Source organism: Haemorhous mexicanus, chromosome Z (genome assembly GCF_027477595.1).
Source record: "Haemorhous mexicanus isolate bHaeMex1 chromosome Z, bHaeMex1.pri, whole genome shotgun sequence".
NCBI lineage: Eukaryota > Metazoa > Chordata > Aves > Passeriformes > Fringillidae > Haemorhous > Haemorhous mexicanus.
Window position 1 is genome coordinate 29,669,154 of NC_082381.1, and position 23,429 is coordinate 29,692,582.

Sequence of the window (23,429 nt, forward strand, 5' to 3'; positions counted from 1 at the left end):
AGTTTGTTTTCAGACACTGAACTCACTCCTCCACATTCCTGCTTCTGGACTGTGTGTTTTCTGCGGATGAACAGACGGCGGGACAGGGCTCTTTTTTTTCCTTGCTTTTTAGTTAGTTTAGCTAGCTGAGGCAAAGATGTTCCCTGGACTGCGCTTTTTTTCCCTTTTTTCCCCTTTCTCTGGACCTGTTCACACCTGCTCTGGACTGAACAACCATAAGAGCACCAGCAGCTCGCCTCGGTGGGCCGGGCCGGGCCTGGGCCACGGCATTTCCAGCGCCGGAGGGACTGATAAGGGACTGAGTGAGCTGAACTGGAATCTGGGGAGGGGACTTTCTGGGTGTGTCATCTCCTTTGGAGCAGCAAGGGGTTTTATTGTTTAATATTAAGTTTTCTTGTTTAATAAATAGTTTTTTTCCACTTTTCTCCAAGGAAGTATTTTCTCCTGGACCGGTTGGGGGAGGGGTGGTAGAATCCGATTTCCTAGGGGGGCCCTTTGGGGGTTCTCTCCCAAATTTGCCCTGAACCAGGACAAACACATCAATTGGTGCCCAACGCGTGGCTCAAGAAAGTGGAAAAAAGCATTATTGATTGCATGTTGGTTGTGCTTGCTCTGTAGTGAGTTAAAGCAGTCAGTAGCCATGTTGCTTGATTTCGTAATGTCTCTTGGGGTGGAGGCCTTCATGTGGTTCTGGTCTATAAGCCTTTTTGAGGTTTCAGTACCTTTCTGGTCACTAGGACTACTGTCCCTAAGACGTAAGTTTCACAGTACAGGGGCACGTATTGGAATAGCTATTTTGCTGGCCTTGGTGATAATGATTTATAGGGCACTTACAACGTTGCTGGAGTCTGCTTACAATATGTATGGTTTATGGTTTCTTCGTCCTACCCCGCGTCCTAGTTCCGGCAGTATGTTTTGGGAATTTATTAGTAATTGCACCCAGTTTGTTAGAGGAGGAGCAGGGAATGAGACTTTCCAGCCTTTCCTTTCCTTCTTCTCCTCTGAATCTGTTATGTCACTTTTTGAGAATGTTCAGTTTCCCCTGACTGTTAAGGAGACCATGTTTCTGGCATTTAATGTGGTAAGCTTCCTCTATATGGTCTGCAGCTTCTCTAGAATGAGGGCTGAGATGTCCAGAGGAGCTGACAAGACCCCTGACCCAGAAGTAGACTCAGGCATGAAAAATGATGAGTGGTGTGGAGAATGGGAAAATATGGGCCAAACCCTGAAGGAATTTTCTGATCCTGTAGACTGGGATTTTCCATGTGAACAAATTCAGAACCCAGCTGAGGTGGGAAAATACCTGAAAGAGAAATGCCATGGTGACTGTAAGGAAAAAAGTCTCATTGCAATAAGCTGGGCCCTGGCCTACGCTTATCGCACCCTGCTAGATACTAAAGGGCAGCAGACAGAGGCAGGCAGGCAGGGAGATAAAGCAGCAGCTACTCCAATCACTCAGGCTGCAGCCAACACTCCAGCTGCTCAGGCTGGAGCTGAACCAGACAGTAAGCCTAAGCCACTGGCAGTTGCTGCAGGAAAGAAGTACACGAGCAAAACCAATCGGCCAGTGACTGACGATGATGATCCAGGGGAAGGACCCTCACCACCAACTACTGATAAAAAGCCCAAAGTTAATGAAACTGATACAGCCTCAGAAGCCAATATGGAGTCCTATTCCCTGAAGGACCTTCGTGGCCTAAGGAAGGATTATACCCGGCGACCTGATGAATCCATAATTAGTTGGTTAGTCCGTCTCTGGGATGCTGCAGGTGAGGCTACAGTTTTGGATGGCAGTGAAGCCAGGCATTTGGGATCCCTGTCACAGGATCCTGTCATTGACCAAGGAATGATGAGGGGGGCTAACCCTCACAGCCTCTGGGCACGGGTCCTGGGAAGTGTTGCACAAAGATACCTGTGTGCAGACGATCTCTATATGCAGCAAACACAGTGGAAGACCATAGAGCAAGGGATCCAACGCTTGAGGGAAATGGCAGTGGCAGAGATTGTCTTCTCGGATGATGTAAACACTGTAAATCCAGACTTGGTACCATGCACATCTGTAATGTGGAGAAAACTTGTACGACTCGGGCCACATGAATATGCTTCTGCTCTAGCAATAATGAAGCGAGATGACGGTGAGGAGACCGTGCTGGATATGGCAAAGAAACTCCGAGCGTATGCAGACGCTGTGCATGGCCCGACACATGCCAGAATCGCAGCAGTGGAAACACGTCTGCAGAGGTTAGAGGATAAGATAGAGGAGAATCACAAGAAGCTCAGAGAGGAGATTAAGGAAGACCTTCTTCAAATCTCAGCAGTACAGATCAGAGGTTCTGGTGCCCAACGCAGACGCTCCCCAGATGGAGAGAGAAGGTACACCCCACGAGCTGAGCTGTGGTTCTTCCTGCGTGATTGTGGAGAAAACATGAGGAGATGGGATGGAAAACCTACTGCTGCTCTGGTACAACGGGTGCGTGAACTGAAGACTCAGAGAGGAAGTTCCAAAAGGGAAGCAGCTCCAGTAGCCAGTAACCGAACTGTCATATATGATGATAATGACAATATTTTTGATGCCCTTGAAGGAACCTCCAAGACATTTGTCCAGGGAAAAAAGGATAACCAGGCTTAGAGGGGCCCTGCCTCTAGCCAGGTAGAGGCTAGGGAAAACCGTGTTTTTTGGACTGTGTGGATTCGTTGGCCTGGCACATCTGAACCACAAGAATACGAAGCTTTGGTCGACACTGGTGCACAATGTACATTAATCCCATCGAGACATGTGGGGGCAGAGTCTGTTTCTATTGCCGGTGTGACAGGGGGATCCCAGGATTTCACTTTGGTGGAAGCTGAGGTGAGCCTGACTGGAAATGAGTGGAAGAAACACCCTATTGTGACTGGCCCAGAGGCCCCATGCATTTTAGGCATAGACTTCCTCCGAAGTGGGTATTTCAAGGACCCAAAGGGATTCAGATGGGCATTTGGAATAGCTGCTGTAGAGGCAGAGGGCGTCAAGCAATTGAACACCTTGCCTGGACTGTCAGAAGACCCATCTGCAGTAGGACTTCTGAAGGTGGAAGAGCAACAGGTGCCAATTGCCACCTCGATAGTGCACCGCCGGCAGTATCGGACGAATCGAGATGCCGTGATCCCCATCCACAAAATGATCCGTGAGCTGGAGAGCCAAGGGGTGGTCAGCAAGACCCATTCACCCTTCAACAGCCCCATCTGGCCTGTGCGTAAATCTGAGGGAGAATGGAGATTGACTGTGGACTACCGTGCATTGAATGAAGTGACTCCACCACTGAGCGCTGCTGTGCCAGACATGCTGGAACTCCAGTATGAGCTAGAGTCCAAGGCAGCGAAGTGGTATGCCACCATTGACATTGCCAATGCATTTTTCTCCATTCCTCTGGCAGCAGATTGCAGGCCGCAGTTTGCTTTCACCTGGAGGGGAGTGCAGTATACCTGGAACCGATTGCCCCAGGGGTGGAAGCACAGCCCCACCATCTGCCATGGACTGATCCAGAGTGTACTAGAAAAGGGTGAGGCTCCAGAACATCTGCAATACATTGATGACATCATTGTATGGGGGAAGACGGCAGCAGAAGTGTTTGAGAAAGGAAGGGAAATTATCCAGATTCTCCTGAAAGCCGGCTTCGCCATCAAAAAGAGCAAAGTCAAGGGACCTGCTCAAGAGATCCAGTTTCTGGGAGTGAAGTGGCAAGATGGACGGCATCAGATTCCCACTGATGTCATCAACAAGATCACAGCAATGTCTCCACCATCCAGCAAGAAGGAAACACAAGCTTTCCTAGATGCCATAGGCTTTTGGAGAATGCACATTCCTGAGTACAGTCAGATTGTGAGCCCCCTCTACCTGGTCACCCGTAAGAAGAACAAGTTCCACTGGGGCCCTGAGCAGCAACAAGCCTTCACCCAGATCAAGCAGGAGATCGCTCATGCAGTTGCCCTTGGCCCAGTCAGGACAGGACCAGAGGTGAGGAATGTGCTCTACTCTGCAGCCGGGAACCATGGCTTGTCCTGGAGCCTTTGGCAGAAGGTGCCTGGGGAGACTCGAGGCCGACCACTTGGATTTTGGAGTCGAAGCTACAGAGGGTCTGAAGCTAACTATACCCCAACAGAGAAGGAAATTTTAGCAGCCTATGAAGGAGTCCAAGCTGCCTCAGAGGTAATAGGCACTGAAGCACAACTCCTCCTGGCACCCCGACTACCAGTACTGGGGTGGATGTTCAAAGCAAAGGTTCCCTCTACGCACCATGCCACCAGTGCCACATGGAGCAAATGGATTGCTCTGATCACACAGCGCGCCCATATTGGAAAACTGAATCGCCCTGGGATTCTGGAAATAATTACAAACTGGCCAGAAGGTGAAAACTTTGGTCTTGCTGATGAAGAGGAAGAAGTGACACGTGCTGAAGAAGCTCCACCATACAATGAACTGCCAGTGGAAGAAACGCGCTACGCTCTTTTCACTGACGGTTCTTGTCGCATTGTGGGAATGAAACGAAAGTGGAAAGCAGCCGTATGGAGCCCCACACGACAGGTTGCTCAAGCTACCGAAGGAGAAGGTGGATCAAGCCAACTTGCAGAGCTCAAGGCCGTTCAACTGGCCCTGGACATTGCTGAGAGAGAGAAGTGGCCAAGGCTCTACCTTTACACTGATTCATGGATGGTAGCCAATGCTCTGTGGGGATGGCTGGAGAGGTGGAAAGAAGCTAACTGGCAACGTAGAGGAAAACCGATTTGGGCTGCCGATGAGTGGAAAGACATCGCTACCAGGGTAGGGAAGCTACCTGTGAAGGTCCGCCATGTAGATGCCCATGTCCCCAAGAGCAGAGCTAATGAGGAGCACCAAAACAATGAGCAGGTAGACCGGGCTGCAAAGATAGAAGTGTCAAAGATAGACCTAGATTGGGAACACAAGGGAGAGTTATTCCTAGCTCGGTGGGCCCACGACGCCTCAGGTCATCAGGGTAGAGATGCCACCTATAAGTGGGCACGAGACCGAGGGGTAGATCTAACCATGGACAGTATTTCTCAAGTTATTCATGACTGTGAGACGTGTGCTGCCATCAAGCAAGCCAAGCGAGTAAAGCCCCTGTGGTATGGTGGGCGGTGGTCCAAGTACAGGTATGGGGAGGCCTGGCAGATCGACTACATCACACTGCCCCAAACACGCCAAGGCAAGCACTACGTGCTGACCATGGTAGAAGCCACCACAGGATGGCTGGAAACCTATCCTGTGTCTCATGCTACTGCCCGGAACACCATCCTGGGTCTTGAAAAGCAAGTCCTGTGGAGACATGGAACCCCTGAGCGGATCGAGTCAGACAATGGGACTCATTTCAAGAACAGCCTTATCAACACCTGGGCTAGGGAACATGGCATTGAGTGGGTGTACCATATTCCCTACCATGCACCAGCTGCAGGGAAAGTGGAGAGGTACAACGGACTGTTGAAAACAACTTTGAAAGCATTGGGTGGGGGATCTTTCAAAAACTGGGAGCAGCATCTGGCAAAAGCCACCTGGCTAGTTAACACCCGAGGCTCTACTAACCGAGTAGGCCCTGCCCAATCTGAGCCTTTGCATAGAGTAGATGGAGACAAAGTCCCAGTGGTACATGTCAGAGGTTTATTAGGGAAGACAGTTTGGATCAATTCTGCCTCAAGTACAGACAAACCCATTCGTGGGGTTGTCTTTGCTCAGGGACCAGGTTCCACATGGTGGATAATGCAAAGAGATGGAAGAACACGATGTGTACCTCAGGGAGATCTCATTGTTGGGTGAGACCTACGTGTAAATATCACTGTTTGCTAAATGTTACTACCATTGTCTGTGTATAGCTGTATATTGAATGTCTGATGTATGTGTTTATAGAGTTAGAATATATATATTAGTTTTAGTAGTAAGCTGACGATATGGGGATAAGGGGTGGAATGTCCTAGGTTGACTATATGATGCTTTTATCCCCAGTCATCTCATTCCGTTTATGCTGAATAGTAAGTTTTGCACCTTTAAGACTTGCTCCAAGGATTGAGGGGGGGAGAGGAGGCGCGCAGTTCGTTTTCAGACACTGAACTCACTCCTACACATTCCTGCTTCTGGACTGTGTGTTTTCTGCGGATGAACAGACGGCGGGACAGGGCTCTTTTTTTTCCTTGCTTTTTAGTTAGTTTAGCTAGCTGAGGCAAAGAAGTTCCCTGGACTGCGCTTTTTTTCCCTTTTTTCCCCTTTCTCTGGACCTGTTCACACCTGCTCTGGACTGAACAACCATAAGAGCACCAGCAGCTCGCCTCGGTGGGCCGGGCCGGGCCTGGGCCACGGCATTTCCAGCGCCGGAGGGACTGATAAGGGACTGAGTGAGCTGAACTGGAATCTGGGGAGGGGACTTTCTGGGTTTGTCATCTCCTTTGGAGCAGCAAGGGGTTTTATTGTTTAATATTAAGTTTTCTTGTTTAATAAATAGTTTTTTTCCACTTTTCTCCAAGGAAGTATTTTCTCCTGGACCGGTTGGGGGAGGGGTGGTAGAATCCGAATCCGATTTCCTAGGGGGGCCCTTTGGGGGTTCTCTCCCAAATTTGCCCTGAACCAGGACAAGGACTTGCAGCTTTACCCCCACTCCAAGCTCCAAAGCTGCAGACTACACCAAAATATGCATCAACAGAAACTGGCTGCTTCTGCTTTTCGCCTCACGAGAAGGCTTCGCAGCTCCGCTCTTGGTTTCTTTGGCTGCACGGCACAAGAATGGTCCTCCACAGCTGCAGGGACAACACAGTCCTCACCTGGCAGCTTATCAAAAGCCAAAAGACAGCTGGCCCAAAAGAGACTGTACAAGCAAGGAAACTGCAGACGGGTTTCACACGCCAAGCATACCTTTCCAAAAAGGGAAAACAAAGCAAGCCCTGGCACCTCCGGCACTACCTCCTTTGTTCTTGGCCACAGCACTGCAGAAGCCCAGAGACAGAGCTTTCCCAAGCCAAGCAGCCAGATGCTCTCCCAGAGGCACCAGCCCTTTGCTGCCCCAACATGACAGGTCAAAGGGCAAGTTCTGCTGGTGCTGCCCAGAGAAATCACGAGGTCCAGGCAAGACTCCAGCACTCAGCATCCTCAGCCAGCAACAGCAACATGCTGGCTGCTCCGAAACTTGCACCTCTGCCTCGCACTAACGACAGCGTCACACACAACTGGCACTTACAGGTCCAGAGAGTCCTGGTGGGAGCACGGATGGAGGCTGGCAGTCATCCACCTCACTTTGCTCCTCTTTGGCATCTTTGCCAGGAGCAGCGGGAGCCAGGGCAGAGACGGCAGATGGTTCTGACATCTGTGGCAAGAGAGAAGCATGAGGGACAGACTGTTACCTGTCATTTAGAACCTCATTTCTTTTCAGATCTACCACCACATCTTCTAAGGAGAAATCATAACATTTCCTAGCGACATGGGGATTCCGAGTCACAGCCACCAAATGAAATTGGGCCAATTCAACCAAACTCGAGATGGATATGAAGTTGATTTTCCTCCCTGGCTGCTACCAGCAAGCAAGGTTGTCTCGGCAAAACGGAGCTTTTGGTCCTTCAAAGCTCTCAAATGGAAAACTAGGAAAGAGACAGCAACGCCTTTGCTACTGCTGCTGCAGACGTGGAAAAGTCAAACTGGGTCAGAATGCCATTCCAAGGCCGGAAAAGAGCAGGAAACGTTGTGCAGCAGCATCTTTGCTTGCGTGAAGAAGAGGAAACTGAACAGGCCTTCTCCTCTTAGCAAACCGACAAACCAACGTGCCGACAAGCCACAAGATGGAAGTGTCACCCACTCCAGTGTCTACAGCACTTGCAGGCAGTGATGGGATGTTTGGGGCTGAAACAGCCCTTGTGCTGAGCACTGTCCTGCAGGGATTGATGGAAATCTGCCTGAAGGTCCCTCAAGAGCTTCCCATTGTCCAGGCGGAAAAACCCCCAGCACCTCCTCACTGGCCTTGTGCTCCACCCCCTTGCCCAGCTCCCGTGGCCTTCTCTGCACACGCTCCAGCCGCTCCATCACTTTCTGCTTCCCAGGGGCTCACCGCTGCACACAGCGCTCCAGCTGTGGCCGCAGCACTGCCCAGCACAGGGCGAGGCTCACTGCCCTGCTCCTGCTGCCCCACTGCTGCTGACACAGGCCACGATGCCCTTGGCCTTCTTGGCCACCTGGCCGCACGCTGCCTCATCCTCAGCTGCTCAGGATCGCCAGCCCTGCGTCCTTTTGGCCCACGCAGCTCCCCAGCCACAAAGGTGCCCATTTGACTCAGCTACAGCATGGACCACTTCAAGATGGCCTTCCTCTTCTGAGCAGCACTAGACAGCAGTCAAGGACTTGCAGCTTTACCCCCACTCCAAGCTCCAAAGCTGCAGACTACACCAAAATATGCATCAACAGAAACTGGCTGCTTCTGCTTTTCGCCTCACGAGAAGGCTTCGCAGCTCCGCTCTTCGTTTCTTTGGCTGCACGGCACAAGAATGGTCCTCCACAGCTGCAGGGACAACACAGTCCTCACCTGGCAGCTCATCACATGCCAAAAGACACCTGGCCCAAAAGAGACTGTACAAGCAAGGAAACTGCAGACGGGTTTCACACACCAAGCACATCTTTCCAAAAAGGGCAAACAAAGCAAGCCCTGGCACCTCCGGCACTACCTCCTTTGTTCTTGGCCACAGCACTACAGAAGCCCAGAGACAGAGCTTTCCCAAGCCAAGCAGCCAGATGCTCTCCCAGAGGCACCAGCCCTTTGCTGCCCCAACATGACAGGTCAAAGGGCAAGTTCTGCTGGTGCTGCCCAGAGAAATCACGAGGTCTAGGCAGGACTCCAGCACTCAGCATCCTCAGCCAGCAACAGCAACATGCTGGCCGCTCCGAAACTTGCATCTCTGCCTCGCACTAACGACAGCGTCACACACAACTGGCACTTACAGGTCCAGAGAGTCCTGGTGGGAGCACGGATGGAGGCTGGCAGTCATCCACCTCACTTTGCTCCTCTTTGGCATCTTTGCCAGGAGCAGCGGGAGCCAGGGCAGAGACGGCAGATGGTTCTGACATCTGTGGCAAGAGAGAAGCATGAGGGACAGACTGTTACCTGTCATTTAGAACCTCATTTCTTTTCAGATCTACCACCACATCTTCTAAGGAGAAATCATAACATTTCCTAGCGACATGGGGATTTCGAGTCACAGCCACCAAATGAAATTGGGCCCATTCAACCAAACTCGAGATGGATATGAAGTTGATTTTCCTCCCTGGCTGCTATCAGCAAGCAAGGTTGTCTCGGCAAAACGGAGCTTTTGGTCCTTCAAAGCTCTCAAATGGAAAACTAGGAAAGAGACAGCAACGCCTTTGCTACTGCTGCTGCAGACGTGGAAAAGTCAAACTGGGTCAGAATGCCATTCCAAGGCCGGAAAAGAGCAGGAAACGTTGTGCAGCAGCATCTTTGCTTGCGTGAAGAAGAGGAAACTGAACAGGCCTTCTCCTCTTAGCAAACCGACAAACCAACATGCCGACAAGCCACAAGATGGAAGTGTCACCCACTCCAGTGTCTACAGCACTTGCAGGCAGTGATGGGATGTTTGGGGCTGAAACAGCCCTTGTGCTGAGCACTGTCCTGCAGGGATTGATGGAAATCTGCCTGAAGGTCCCTCAAGAGCTTCCCATTGTCCAGGCGGAAAAACCCCCAGCACCTCCTCACTGGCCTTGTGCTCCACCCCCTTGCCCAGCTCCCGTGGCCTTCTCTGCACACGCTCCAGCCGCTCCATCACTTTCTGCTTCCCAGGGGCTCACCGCTGCACACAGCGCTCCAGCTGTGGCCGCAGCACTGCCCAGCACAGGGCGAGGCTCACTGCCCTGCTCCTGCTGCCCCACTGCTGCTGACACAGGCCACGATGCCCTTGGCCTTCTTGGCCACCTGGCCGCACGCTGCCTCATCCTCAGCTGCTCAGGATCGCCAGCCCTGCGTCCTTTTGGCCCACGCAGCTCCCCAGACACAAAGGTGCCCATTTGACTCAGCTACAGCATGGACCACTTCAAGATGGCCTTCCTCTTCTGAGCAGCACTAGACAGCAGTCAAGGACTTGCAGCTTTACCCCCACTCCAAGCTCCAAAGCTGCAGACTACACCAAAATATGCATCAACAGAAACTGGCTGCTTCTGCTTTTCGCCTCACGAGAAGGCTTCGCAGCTCCGCTCTTCGTTTCTTTGGCTGCACGGCACAAGAATGGTCCTCCACAGCTGCAGGGACAACACAGTCCTCACCTGGCAGCTCATCACATGCCAAAAGACACCTGGCCCAAAAGAGACTGTACTAGCAAGGAAACTGCAGACGGGTTTCACACGCCAAGCACACCTTTCCAAAAAGGGCAAACAAAGCAAGCCCTGGCACCTCCGGCACTACCTCCTTTGTTCTTGGCCACAGCACTGCAGAAGCCCAGAGACAGAGCTTTCCCAAGCCAAGCAGCCAGATGCTCTCCCAGAGGCACCAGCCCTTTGCTGCCCACCCATGACAGGTCAAAGGGCAAGTTCTGCCGCACGCTGCCCAGAGAAATCACGAGGTCTAGGCAGGACTCCAGCACTCAGCATCCTCAGCCAGCAACAGCAACATGCTGGCCGCTCCGAAACTTGCACCTCTGCCTCGCACTAACGACAGCGTCACACACAACTGGCACTTACAGGTCCAGAGAGTCCTGGTGGGAGCACGGATGGAGGCTGGCAGTCATCCACCTCACTTTGCTCCTCTTTGGCATCTTTGCCAGGAGCAGCGGGAGCCAGGGCAGAGACGGCAGATGGTTCTGACATCTGTGGCAAGAGAGAAGCATGAGGGACAGACTGTTACCTGTCATTTAGAACCTCATTTCTTTTCAGATCTACCACCACATCTTCTAAGGAGAAATCATAACATTTCCTAGCGACATGGGGATTTCGAGTCACAGCCACCAAATGAAATTGGGCCCATTCAACCAAACTCGAGATGGATATGAAGTTGATTTTCCTCCCTGGCTGCTATCAGCAAGCAAGGTTGTCTCGGCAAAACGGAGCTTTTGGTCCTTCAAAGCTCTCAAATGGAAAACTAGGAAAGAGACAGCAACGCCTTTGCTACTGCTGCTGCAGACGTGGAAAAGTCAAACTGGGTCAGAATGCCATTCCAAGGCCGGAAAAGAGCAGGAAACGTTGTGCAGCAGCATCTTTGCTTGCGTGAAGAAGAGGAAACTGAACAGGCCTTCTCCTCTTAGCAAACCGACAAACCAACGTGCCGACAAGCCACAAGATGGAAGTGTCACCCACTCCAGTGTCTACAGCACTTGCAGGCAGTGATGGGATATTTGAGGCTGAAACAGCCCTTGTGCTGAGCACTGTCCTGCAGGGATTGATGGAAATCTGCCTGAAGGTCCCTCAAGAGCTTCCCATTGTCCAGGCGGAAAAACCCCCAGCACCTCCTCACTGGCCTTGTGCTCCACCCCCTTGCCCAGCTCCCGTGGCCTTCTCTGCACACGCTCCAGCCGCTCCATCACTTTCTGCTTCCCAGGGGCTCACCGCTGCACACAGCGCTCCAGCTGTGGCCGCAGCGCTGCCCAGCACAGGGCGAGGCTCACTGCCCTGCTCCTGCTGCCCCACTGCTGCTGACACAGGCCACGATGCCCTTGGCCTTCTTGGCCACCTGGCCGCACGCTGCCTCATCCTCAGCTGCTCAGGATCGCCAGCCCTGCGTCCTTTTGGCCCACGCAGCTCCCCAGCCACAAAGGTGCCCATTTGACTCAGCTACAGCATGGACCACTTCAAGATGGCCTTCCTCTTCTGAGCAGCACTAGACAGCAGTCAAGGACTTGCAGCTTTACCCCCACTCCAAGCTCCAAAGCTGCAGACTACACCAAAATATGCATCAACAGAAACTGGCTGCTTCTGCTTTTCGCCTCACGAGAAGGCTTCGCAGCTCCGCTCTTCGTTTCTTTGGCTGCACGGCACAAGAATGGTCCTCCACAGCTGCAGGGACAACACAGTCCTCACCTGGCAGCTTATCAAAAGCCAAAAGACAGCTGGCCCAAAAGAGACTGTACAAGCAAGGAAACTGCAGACGGGTTTCACACGCCAAGCACACCTTTCCAAAAAGGGCAAACAAAGCAAGCCCTGGCACCTCCGGCACTACCTCCTTTGTTCTTGGCCACAGCACTGCAGAAGCCCAGAGACAGAGCTTTCCCAAGCCAAGCAGCCAGATGCTCTCCCAGAGGCACCAGCCCTTTGCTGCCCACCCATGACAGGTCAAAGGGCAAGTTCTGCCGCACGCTGCCCAGTGAAATCACGAGGTCTAGGCAGGACTCCAGCACTCAGCATCCTCAGCCAGCAACAGGAACATGCTGGCCGCTCCGAAACTTGCACCTCTGCCTCGCACTAACGACAGCGTCACACACAACTGGCACTTACAGGTCCAGAGAGTCCTGGTGGGAGCACGGATGGAGGCTGGCAGTCATCCACCTCACTTTGCTCCTCTTTGGCATCTTTGCCAGGAGCAGCGGGAGCCAGGGCAGAGACGGCAGATGGTTCTGACATCTGTGGCAAGAGAGAAGCATGAGGGACAGACTGTTACCTGTCATTTAGAACCTCATTTCTTTTCAGATCTACCACCACATCTTCTAAGGAGAAATCATAACATTTCCTAGCGACATGGGGATTCCGAGTCACAGCCACCAAATGAAACTGGGCCCATTCAACCAAACTCGAGATGGATATGAAGTTGATTTTCCTCCCTGGCTGCTATCAGCAAGCAAGGTTGTCTCGGCAAAACGGAGCTTTTGGTCCTTCAAAGCTCTCAAATGGAAAACTAGGAAAGAGACAGCAACGCCTTTGCTACTGCTGCTGCAGACGTGGAAAAGTCAAACTGGGTCAGATTGCCATTCCAAGGCCGGAAAAGAGCAGGAAACGTTGTGCAGCAGCATCTTTGCTTGCGTGAAGAAGAGGAAACTGAACAGGCCTTCTCCTCTTAGCAAACCGACAAACCAACGTGCCGACAAGCCACAAGATGGAAGTGTCACCCACTCGTGTCTACAGCACTTGCAGGCAGTGATGGGATATTTGGGGCTGAAACAGCCCTTGTGCTGAGCACTGTCCTGCAGGGATTGATGGAAATCTGCCTGAAGGTCCCTCAAGAGCTTCCCATTGTCCAGGCGGAAAAACCCCCAGCACCTCCTCACTGGCCTTGTGCTCCACCCCCTTGCCCAGCTCCCGTGGCCTTCTCTGCACACGCTCCAGCCGCTCCATCACTTTCTGCTTCCCAGGGGCTCACCGCTGCACACAGCGCTCCAGCTGTGGCCGCAGCGCTGCCCAGCACAGGGCGAGGCTCACTGCCCTGCTCCTGCTGCCCCACTGCTGCTGACACAGGCCACGATGCCCTTGGCCTTCTTGGCCACCTGGCCGCACGCTGCCTCATCCTCAGCTGCTCAGGATCGCCAGCCCTGCGTCCTTTTGGCCCACGCAGCTCCCCAGCCACAAAGGTGCCCATTTGACTCAGCTACAGCATGGACCACTTCAAGATGGCCTTCCTCTTCTGAGCAGCACTAGACAGCAGTCAAGGACTTGCAGCTTTACCCCCACTCCAAGCTCCAAAGCTGCAGACTACACCAAAATATGCATCAACAGAAACTGGCTGCTTCTGCTTTTCGCCTCACGAGAAGGCTTCGCAGCTCCGCTCTTGGTTTCTTTGGCTGCACGGCACAAGAATGGTCCTCCACAGCTGCAGGGACAACACAGTCCTCACCTGGCAGCTCATCACATGCCAAAAGACACCTGGCCCAAAAGAGACTGTACAAGCAAGGAAACTGCAGACGGGTTTCACACGCCAAGCACATCTTTCCAAAAAGGGAAAACAAAGCAAGCCCTGGCACTTCCAGCACTACCTCCTTTGTTCTTGGCCACAGCACTGCAGAAGCCCAGAGACAGAGCTTTCCCAAGCCAAGCAGCCAGATGCTCTCCCAGAGGCACCAGCCCTTTGCTGCCCCAACATGACAGGTCAAAGGGCAAGTTCTGCTGGTGCTGCCCAGAGAAATCACGAGGTCCAGGCAAGACTCCAGCACTCAGCATCCTCAGCCAGCAACAGCAACATGCTGGCCGCTCCGAAACTTGCACCTCTGCCTCGCACTAACGACAGCGTCACACACAACTGGCACTTACAGGTCCAGAGAGTCCTGGTGGGAGCACGGATGGAGGCTGGCAGTCATCCACCTCACTTTGCTCCTCTTTGGCATCTTTGCCAGGAGCAGCGGGAGCCAGGGCAGAGACGGCAGATGGTTCTGACATCTGTGGCAAGAGAGAAGCATGAGGGACAGACTGTTACCTGTCATTTAGAACCTCATTTCTTTTCAGATCTACCACCACATCTTCTAAGGAGAAATCATAACATTTCCTAGCGACATGGGGATTCCGAGTCACAGCCACCAAATGAAATTGGGCCCATTCAACCAAACTCGAGATGGATATGAAGTTGATTTTCCTCCCTGGCTGCTATCAGCAAGCAAGGTTGTCTCGGCAAAACGGAGCTTTTGGTCCTTCAAAGCTCTCAAATGGAAAACTAGGAAAGAGACAGCAACGCCTTTGCTACTGCTGCTGCAGACGTGGAAAAGTCAAACTGGGTCAGAATGCCATTCCAAGGCTGGAAAAGAGCAGGAAACGTTGTGCAGCAGCATCTTTGCTTGCGTGAAGAAGAGGAAACTGAACAGGCCTTCTCCTCTTAGCAAACCGACAAACCAACATGCCGACAAGCCACAAGATGGAAGTGTCACCCACTCCAGTGTCTACAGCACTTGCAGGCAGTGATGGGATATTTGGGGCTGAAACAGCCCTTGTGCTGAGCACTGTCCTGCAGGGATTGATGGAAATCTGCCTGAAGGTCCCTCAAGAGCTTCCCATTGTCCAGGCGGAAAAACCCCCAGCACCTCCTCACTGGCCTTGTGCTCCACCCCCTTGCCCAGCTCCCGTGGCCTTCTCTGCACACGCTCCAGCCGCTCCATCACTTTCTGCTTCCCAGGGGCTCACCGCTGCACACAGCGCTCCAGCTGTGGCCGCAGCGCTGCCCAGCACAGGGCGAGGCTCACTGCCCTGCTCCTGCTGCCCCACTGCTGCTGACACAGGCCACGATGCCCTTGGCCTTCTTGGCCACCTGGCCGCACGCTGCCTCATCCTCAGCTGCTCAGGATCGCCAGCCCTGCGTCCTTTTGGCCCACGCAGCTCCCCAGCCACAAAGGTGCCCATTTGACTCAGCTACAGCATGGACCACTTCAAGATGGCCTTCCTCTTCTGAGCAGCACTAGACAGCAGTCAAGGACTTGCAGCTTTACCCCCACTCCAAGCTCCAAAGCTGCAGACTACACCAAAATATGCATCAACAGAAACTGGCTGCTTCTGCTTTTCGCCTCACGAGAAGGCTTCGCAGCTCCGCTCTTCGTTTCTTTGGCTGCACGGCACAAGAATGGTCCTCCACAGCTGCAGGGACAACACAGTCCTCACCTGGCAGCTCATCACATGCCAAAAGACACCTGGCCCAAAAGAGACTGTACAAGCAAGGAAACTGCAGACGGGTTTCACACGCCAAGCACACCTTTCCAAAAAGGGCAAACAAAGCAAGCCCTGGCACCTCCGGCACTACCTCCTTTGTTCTTGGCCACAGCACTGCAGAAGCCCAGAGACAGAGCTTTCCCAAGCCAAGCAGCCAGATGCTCTCCCAGAGGCACCAGCCCTTTGCTGCCCACCCATGACAGGTCAAAGGGCAAGTTCTGCCGCACGCTGCCCAGAGAAATCACGAGGTCTAGGCAGGACTCCAGCACTCAGCATCCTCAGCCAGCAACAGGAACATGCTGGCCGCTCCGAAACTTGCACCTCTGCCTCGCACTAACGACAGCGTCACACACAACTGGCACTTACAGGTCCAGAGAGTCCTGGTGGGAGCACGGATGGAGGCTGGCAGTCATCCACCTCACTTTGCTCCTCTTTGGCATCTTTGCCAGGAGCAGCGGGAGCCAGGGCAGAGACGGCAGATGGTTCTGACATCTGTGGCAAGAGAGAAGCATGAGGGACAGACTGTTACCTGTCATTTAGAACCTCATTTCTTTTCAGATCTACCACCACATCTTCTAAGGAGAAATCATAACATTTCCTAGCGACATGGGGATTCCGAGTCACAGCCACCAAATGAAACTGGGCCCATTCAACCAAACTCGAGATGGATATGAAGTTGATTTTCCTCCCTGGCTGCTATCAGCAAGCAAGGTTGTCTCGGCAAAACGGAGCTTTTGGTCCTTCAAAGCTCTCAAATGGAAAACTAGGAAAGAGACAGCAACGCCTTTGCTACTGCTGCTGCAGACGTGGAAAAGTCAAACTGGGTCAGATTGCCATTCCAAGGCCGGAAAAGAGCAGGAAACGTTGTGCAGCAGCATCTTTGCTTGCGTGAAGAAGAGGAAACTGAACAGGCCTTCTCCTCTTAGCAAACCGACAAACCAACGTGCCGACAAGCCACAAGATGGAAGTGTCACCCACTCGTGTCTACAGCACTTGCAGGCAGTGATGGGATATTTGGGGCTGAAACAGCCCTTGTGCTGAGCACTGTCCTGCAGGGATTGATGGAAATCTGCCTGAAGGTCCCTCAAGAGCTTCCCATTGTCCAGGCGGAAAAACCCCCAGCACCTCCTCACTGGCCTTGTGCTCCACCCCCTTGCCCAGCTCCCGTGGCCTTCTCTGCACACGCTCCAGCCGCTCCATCACTTTCTGCTTCCCAGGGGCTCACCGCTGCACACAGCACTCCAGCTGTGGCCGCAGCGCTGCCCAGCACAGGGCGAGGCTCACTGCCCTGCTCCTGCTGCCCCACTGCTGCTGACACAGGCCACGATGCCCTTGGCCTTCTTGGCCACCTGGCCGCACGCTGCCTCATCCTCAGCTGCTCAGGATCGCCAGCCCTGCGTCCTTTTGGCCCACGCAGCTCCCCAGCCACAAAGGTGCCCATTTGACTCAGCTACAGCATGGACCACTTCAAGATGGCCTTCCTCTTCTGAGCAGCACTAGACAGCAGTCAAGGACTTGCAGCTTTACCCCCACTCCAAGCTCCAAAGCTGCAGACTACACCAAAATATGCATCAACAGAAACTGGCTGCTTCTGCTTTTCGCCTCACGAGAAGGCTTCGCAGCTCCGCTCTTGGTTTCTTTGGCTGCACGGCACAAGAATGGTCCTCCACAGCTGCAGGGACAACACAGTCCTCACCTGGCAGCTCATCACATGCCAAAAGACACCTGGCCCAAAAGAGACTGTACAAGCAAGGAAACTGCAGACGGGTTTCACACGCCAAGCACATCTTTCCAAAAAGGGAAAACAAAGCAAGCCCTGGCACTTCCAGCACTACCTCCTTTGTTCTTGGCCACAGCACTGCAGAAGCCCAGAGACAGAGCTTTCCCAAGCCAAGCAGCCAGATGCTCTCCCAGAGGCACCAGCCCTTTGCTGCCCCAACATGACAGGTCAAAGGGCAAGTTCTGCTGGTGCTGCCCAGAGAAATCACGAGGTCCAGGCAAGACTCCAGCACTCAGCATCCTCAGCCAGCAACAGCAACATGCTGGCCGCTCCGAAACTTGCACCTCTGCCTCGCACTAACGACAGCGTCACACACAACTGGCACTTACAGGTCCAGAGAGTCCTGGTGGGAGCACGGATGGAGGCTGGCAGTCATCCACCTCACTTTGCTCCTCTTTGGCATCTTTGCCAGGAGCAGCGGGAGCCAGGGCAGAGACGGCAGATGGTTCTGACATCTGTGGCAAGAGAGAAGCATGAGGGACAGACTGTTACCTGTCATTTAGAACCTCATTTCTTTTCAGATCTACCACCACATCTTCTAAGGAGAAATCATTACATTTCCTAGCGACATGGGGATTTCGAGTCACAGCCACCAAATGAAATTGGGCCCATTCAACCAAACTCGAGATGGATATGAAGTTGATTTTCCTCCCTGGCTGCTATCAGCAAGCAAGGTTGTCTCGGCAAAACGGAGCTTTTGGTCCTTCAAAGCTCTCAAATGGAAAACTAGGAAAGAGACAGCAACGCCTTTGCTACTGCTGCTGCAGACGTGGAAAAGTCAAACTGGGTCAGAATGCCATTCCAAGGCTGGAAAAGAGCAGGAAACGTTGTGCAGCAGCATCTTTGCTTGCGTGAAGAAGAGGAAACTGAACAGGCCTTCTCCTCTTAGCAAACCGACAAACCAACATGCCGACAAGCCACAAGATGGAAGTGTCACCCACTCCAGTGTCTACAGCACTTGCAGGCAGTGATGGGATATTTGGGGCTGAAACAGCCCTTGTGCTGAGCACTGTCCTGCAGGGATTGATGGAAATCTGCCTGAAGGTCCCTCAAGAGCTTCCCATTGTCCAGGCGGAAAAACCCCCAGCACCTCCTCACTGGCCTTGTGCTCCACCCCCTTGCCCAGCTCCCGTGGCCTTCTCTGCACACGCTCCAGCCGCTCCATCACTTTCTGCTTCCCAGGGTCTCACCGCTGCACACAGCGCTCCAGCTGTGGCCGCAGCGCTGCCCAGCACAGGGCGAGGCTCACTGCCCTGCTCCTGCTGCCCCACTGCTGCTGACACAGGCCACGATGCCCTTGGCCTTCTTGGCCACCTGGCCGCATGCTGCCTCATCCTCAGCTGCTCAGGATCGCCAGCCCTGCGTCCTTTTGGCCCACGCAGCTCCCCAGCCACAAAGGTGCCCATTTGACTCAGCTACAGCATGGACCACTTCAAGATGGCCTTCCTCTTCTGAGCAGCACTAGACAGCAGTCAAGGACTTGCAGCTTTACCCCCACTCCAAACTCCAAAGCTGCAGACTACACCAAAATATGCATCAACAGAAACTGGCTGCTTCTGCTTTTCGCCTCACGAGAAGGCTTCGCAGCTCCGCTCTTGGTTTCTTTGGCTGCACGGCACAAGAATGGTCCTCCACAGCTGCAGGGACAACACAGTCCTCACCTGGCAGCTCATCACATGCCAAAAGACACCTGGCCCAAAAGAGACTGTACAAGCAAGGAAACTGCAGACGGGTTTCACACGCCAAGCACACCTTTCCAAAAAGGGAAAACAAAGCAAGCCCTGGCACCTCCAGCACTACCTCCTTTGTTCTTGGCCACAGCACTGCAGAAGCCCAGAGACAGAGCTTTCCCAAGCCAAGCAGCCAGATGCTCTCCCAGAGGCACCAGCCCTTTGCTGCCCCAACATGACAGGTCAAAGGGCAAGTTCTGCTGGTGCTGCCCAGAGAAATCACGAGGTCCAGGCAAGACTCCAGCACTCAGCATCCTCAGCTAGCAACAGCAACATGCTGGCCGCTCCGAAACTTGCACCTCTGCCTCGCACTAACGACAGCGTCACACACAACTGGCACTTACAGGTCCAGAGAGTCCTGGTGGGAGCACGGATGGAGGCTGGCAGTCATCCACCTCACTTTGCTCCTCTTTGGCATCTTTGCCAGGAGCAGCGGGAGCCAGGGCAGAGACGGCAGATGGTTCTGACATCTGTGGCAAGAGAGAAGCATGAGGGACAGACTGTTACCTGTCATTTAGAACCTCATTTCTTTTCAGATCTACCACCACATCTTCTAAGGAGAAATCATAACATTTCCTAGCGACATGGGGATTCCGAGTCACAGCCACCAAATGAAATTGGGCCCATTCAACCAAACTCGAGATGGATATGAAGTTGATTTTCCTCCCTGGCTGCTACCAGCAAGCAAGGTTGTCTCGGCAAAACGGAGCTTTTGGTCCTTCAAAGCTCTCAAATGGAAAACTAGGAAAGAGACAGCAACGCCTTTGCTACTGCTGCTGCAGACGTGGAAAAGTCAAACTGGGTCAGAATGCCATTCCAAGGCCGGAAAAGAGCAGGAAACGTTGTGCAGCAGCATCTTTGCTTGCGTGAAGAAGAGGAAACTGAACAGGCCTTCTCCTCTTAGCAAACCGACAAACCAACGTGCCGACAAGCCACAAGATGGAAGTGTCACCCACTCCAGTGTCTACAGCACTTGCAGGCAGTGATGGGATATTTGGGGCTGAAACAGCCCTTGTGCTGAGCACTGTCCTGCAGGGATTGATGGAAATCTGCCTGAAGGTCCCTCAAGAGCTTCCCATTGTCCAGGCGGAAAAACCCCCAGCACCTCCTCACTGGCCTTGTGCTCCACCCCCTTGCCCAGCTCCCGTGGCCTTCTCTGCACACGCTCCAGCCACTCCATCACTTTCTGCTTCCCAGGGGCTCACCGCTGCACACAGCGCTCCAGCTGTGGCCGCAGCGCTGCCCAGCACAGGGCGAGGCTCACTGCCCTGCTCCTGCTGCCCCACTGCTGCTGACACAGGCCACGATGCCCTTGGCCTTCTTGGCCACCTGGCCGCACGCTGCCTCATCCTCAGCTGCTCAGGATCGCCAGCCCTGCGTCCTTTTGGCCCACGCAGCTCCCCAGCCACAAAGGTGCCCATTTGACTCAGCTACAGCATGGACCACTTCAAGATGGCCTTCCTCTTCTGAGCAGCACTAGACAGCAGTCAAGGACTTGCAGCTTTACCCCCACTCCAAGCTCCAAAGCTGCAGACTACACCAAAATATGCATCAACAGAAACTGGCTGCTTCTGCTTTTCGCCTCACGAGAAGGCTTCGCAGCTCCGCTCTTGGTTTCTTTGGCTGCACGGCACAAGAATGGTCCTCCACAGCTGCAGGGACAACACAGTCCTCACCTGGCAGCTCATCACATGCCAAAAGACACCTGGCCCAAAAGAGACTGTACAAGCAAGGAAACTGCAGACGGGTTTCACACGCCAAGCACATCTTTCCAAAAAGGGAAAACAAAGCAAGCCCTGGCACTTCCAGCACTACCTCCTTTGTTCTTGGCCACAGCACTGCAGAAGCCCAGAGACAGAGCTTTCCCAAGCCAAGCAGCCAGATGCTCTCCCAGAGGCACCAGCCCTTTGCTGCCCCAACATGACAGGTCAAAGGGCAAGTTCTGCTGGTGCTGCCCAGAGAAATCACGAGGTCCAGGCAAGACTCCAGCACTCAGCATCCTCAGCCAGCAACAGCAACATGCTGGCCGCTCCGAAACTTGCATCTCTGCCTCGCACTAACGACAGCGTCACACACAACTGGCACTTACAGGTCCAGAGAGTCCTGGTGGGAGCACGGATGGAGGCTGGCAGTCATCCACCTCACTTTGCTCCTCTTTGGCATCTTTGCCAGGAGCAGCGGGAGCCAGGGCAGAGACGGCAGATGGTTCTGACATCTGTGGCAAGAGAGAAGCATGAGGGACAGACTGTTACCTGTCATTTAGAACCTCATTTCTTTTCAGATCTACCACCACATCTTCTAAGGAGAAATCATTACATTTCCTAGCGACATGGGGATTTCGAGTCACAGCCACCAAATGAAATTGGGCCCATTCAACCAAACTCGAGATGGATATGAAGTTGATTTTCCTCCCTGGCTGCTATCAGCAAGCAAGGTTGTCTCGGCAAAACGGAGCTTTTGGTCCTTCAAAGCTCTCAAATGGAAAACTAGGAAAGAGACAGCAACGCCTTTGCTACTGCTGCTGCAGACGTGGAAAAGTCAAACTGGGTCAGAATGCCATTCCAAGGCCGGAAAAGAGCAGGAAACGTTGTGCAGCAGCATCTTTGCTTGCGTGAAGAAGAGGAAACTGAACAGGCCTTCTCCTCTTAGCAAACCGACAAACCAACGTGCCGACAAGCCACAAGATGGAAGTGTCACCCACTCCAGTGTCTACAGCACTTGCAGGCAGTGATGGGATATTTGGGGCTGAAACAGCCCTTGTGCTGAGCACTGTCCTGCAGGGATTGATGGAAATCTGCCTGAAGGTCCCTCAAGAGCTTCCCATTGTCCAGGCGGAAAAACCCCCAGCACCTCCTCACTGGCCTTGTGCTCCACCCCCTTGCCCAGCTCCCGTGGCCTTCTCTGCACACGCTCCAGCCGCTCCATCACTTTCTTCTTCCTAGGGTCTCACCGCTGCACACAGCGCTCCAGCTGTGGCCGCAGCGCTGCCCAGCACAGGGCGAGGCTCACTGCCCTGCTCCTGCTGCCCCACTGCTGCTGACACAGGCCACGATGCCCTTGGCCTTCTTGGCCACCTGGCCGCACGCTGCCTCATCCTCAGCTGCTCAGGATCGCCAGCCCTGCGTCCTTTTGGCCCCCGCAGCTCCCCAGCCACAAAGGTGCCCATTTGACTCAGCTACAGCATGGACCACTTCAAGATGGCCTTCCTCTTCTGAGCAGCACTAGACAGCAGTCAAGGACTTGCAGCTTTACCCCCACTCCAAGCTCCAAAGCTGCAGACTACACCAAAATATGCATCAACAGAAACTGGCTGCTTCTGCTTTTCGCCTCACGAGAAGGCTTCGCAGCTCCGCTCTTGGTTTCTTTGGCTGCACGGCACAAGAATGGTCCTCCACAGCTGCAGGGACAACACAGTCCTCACCTGGCAGCTCATCACATGCCAAAAGACACCTGGCCCAAAAGAGACTGTACAAGCAAGGAAACTGCAGACGGGTTTCACACGCCAAGCACACCTTTCCAAAAAGGGAAAACAAAGCAAGCCCTGGCACCTCCAGCACTACCTCCTTTGTTCTTGGCCACAGCACTGCAGAAGCCCAGAGACAGAGCTTTCCCAAGCCAAACAGCCAGATGCTCTCCCAGAGGCACCAGCCCTTTGCTGCCCCAACATGACAGGTCAAAGGGCAAGTTCTGCCGCACGCTGCCCAGAGAAATCACGAGGTCCAGGCAGGACTCCAGCACTCAGCATCCTCAGCCAGCAACAGCAACATGCTGGCCGCTCCGAAACTTGCATCTCTGCCTCGCACTAACGACAGCGTCACACACAACTGGCACTTACAGGTCCAGAGAGTCCTGGTGGGAGCACGGATGGAGGCTGGCAGTCATCCACCTCACTTTGCTCCTCTTTGGCATCTTTGCCAGGAGCAGCGGGAGCCAGGGCAGAGACGGCAGATGGTTCTGACATCTGTGGCAAGAGAGAAGCATGAGGGACAGACTGTTACCTGTCATTTAGAACCTCATTTCTTTTCAGATCTACCACCACATCTTCTAAGGAGAAATCATAACATTTCCTAGCGACATGGGGATTCCGAGTCACAGCCACCAAATGAAATTGGGCCCATTCAACCAAACTCGAGATGGATATGAAGTTGATTTTCCTCCCTGGCTGCTACCAGCAAGCAAGGTTGTCTCGGCAAAACGGAGCTTTTGGTCCTTCAAAGCTCTCAAATGGAAAACTAGGAAAGAGACAGCAACGCCTTTGCTACTGCTGCTGCAGACGTGGAAAAGTCAAACTGGGTCAGAATGCCATTCCAAGGCCGGAAAAGAGCAGGAAACGTTGTGCAGCAGC

The 23,429-nt window shown here is 53.4% G+C and overlaps 1 long non-coding RNA gene across 1 annotated transcript in view; it reads left to right on the forward strand.

The window, feature by feature from the left end:
- Nucleotides 1–23,429, forward strand: part of LOC132322281 (uncharacterized) — a 247,108-nt gene that overhangs the window by 140,771 nt on the left and 82,908 nt on the right. The gene's annotated exons all lie outside the window — the stretch shown is intronic.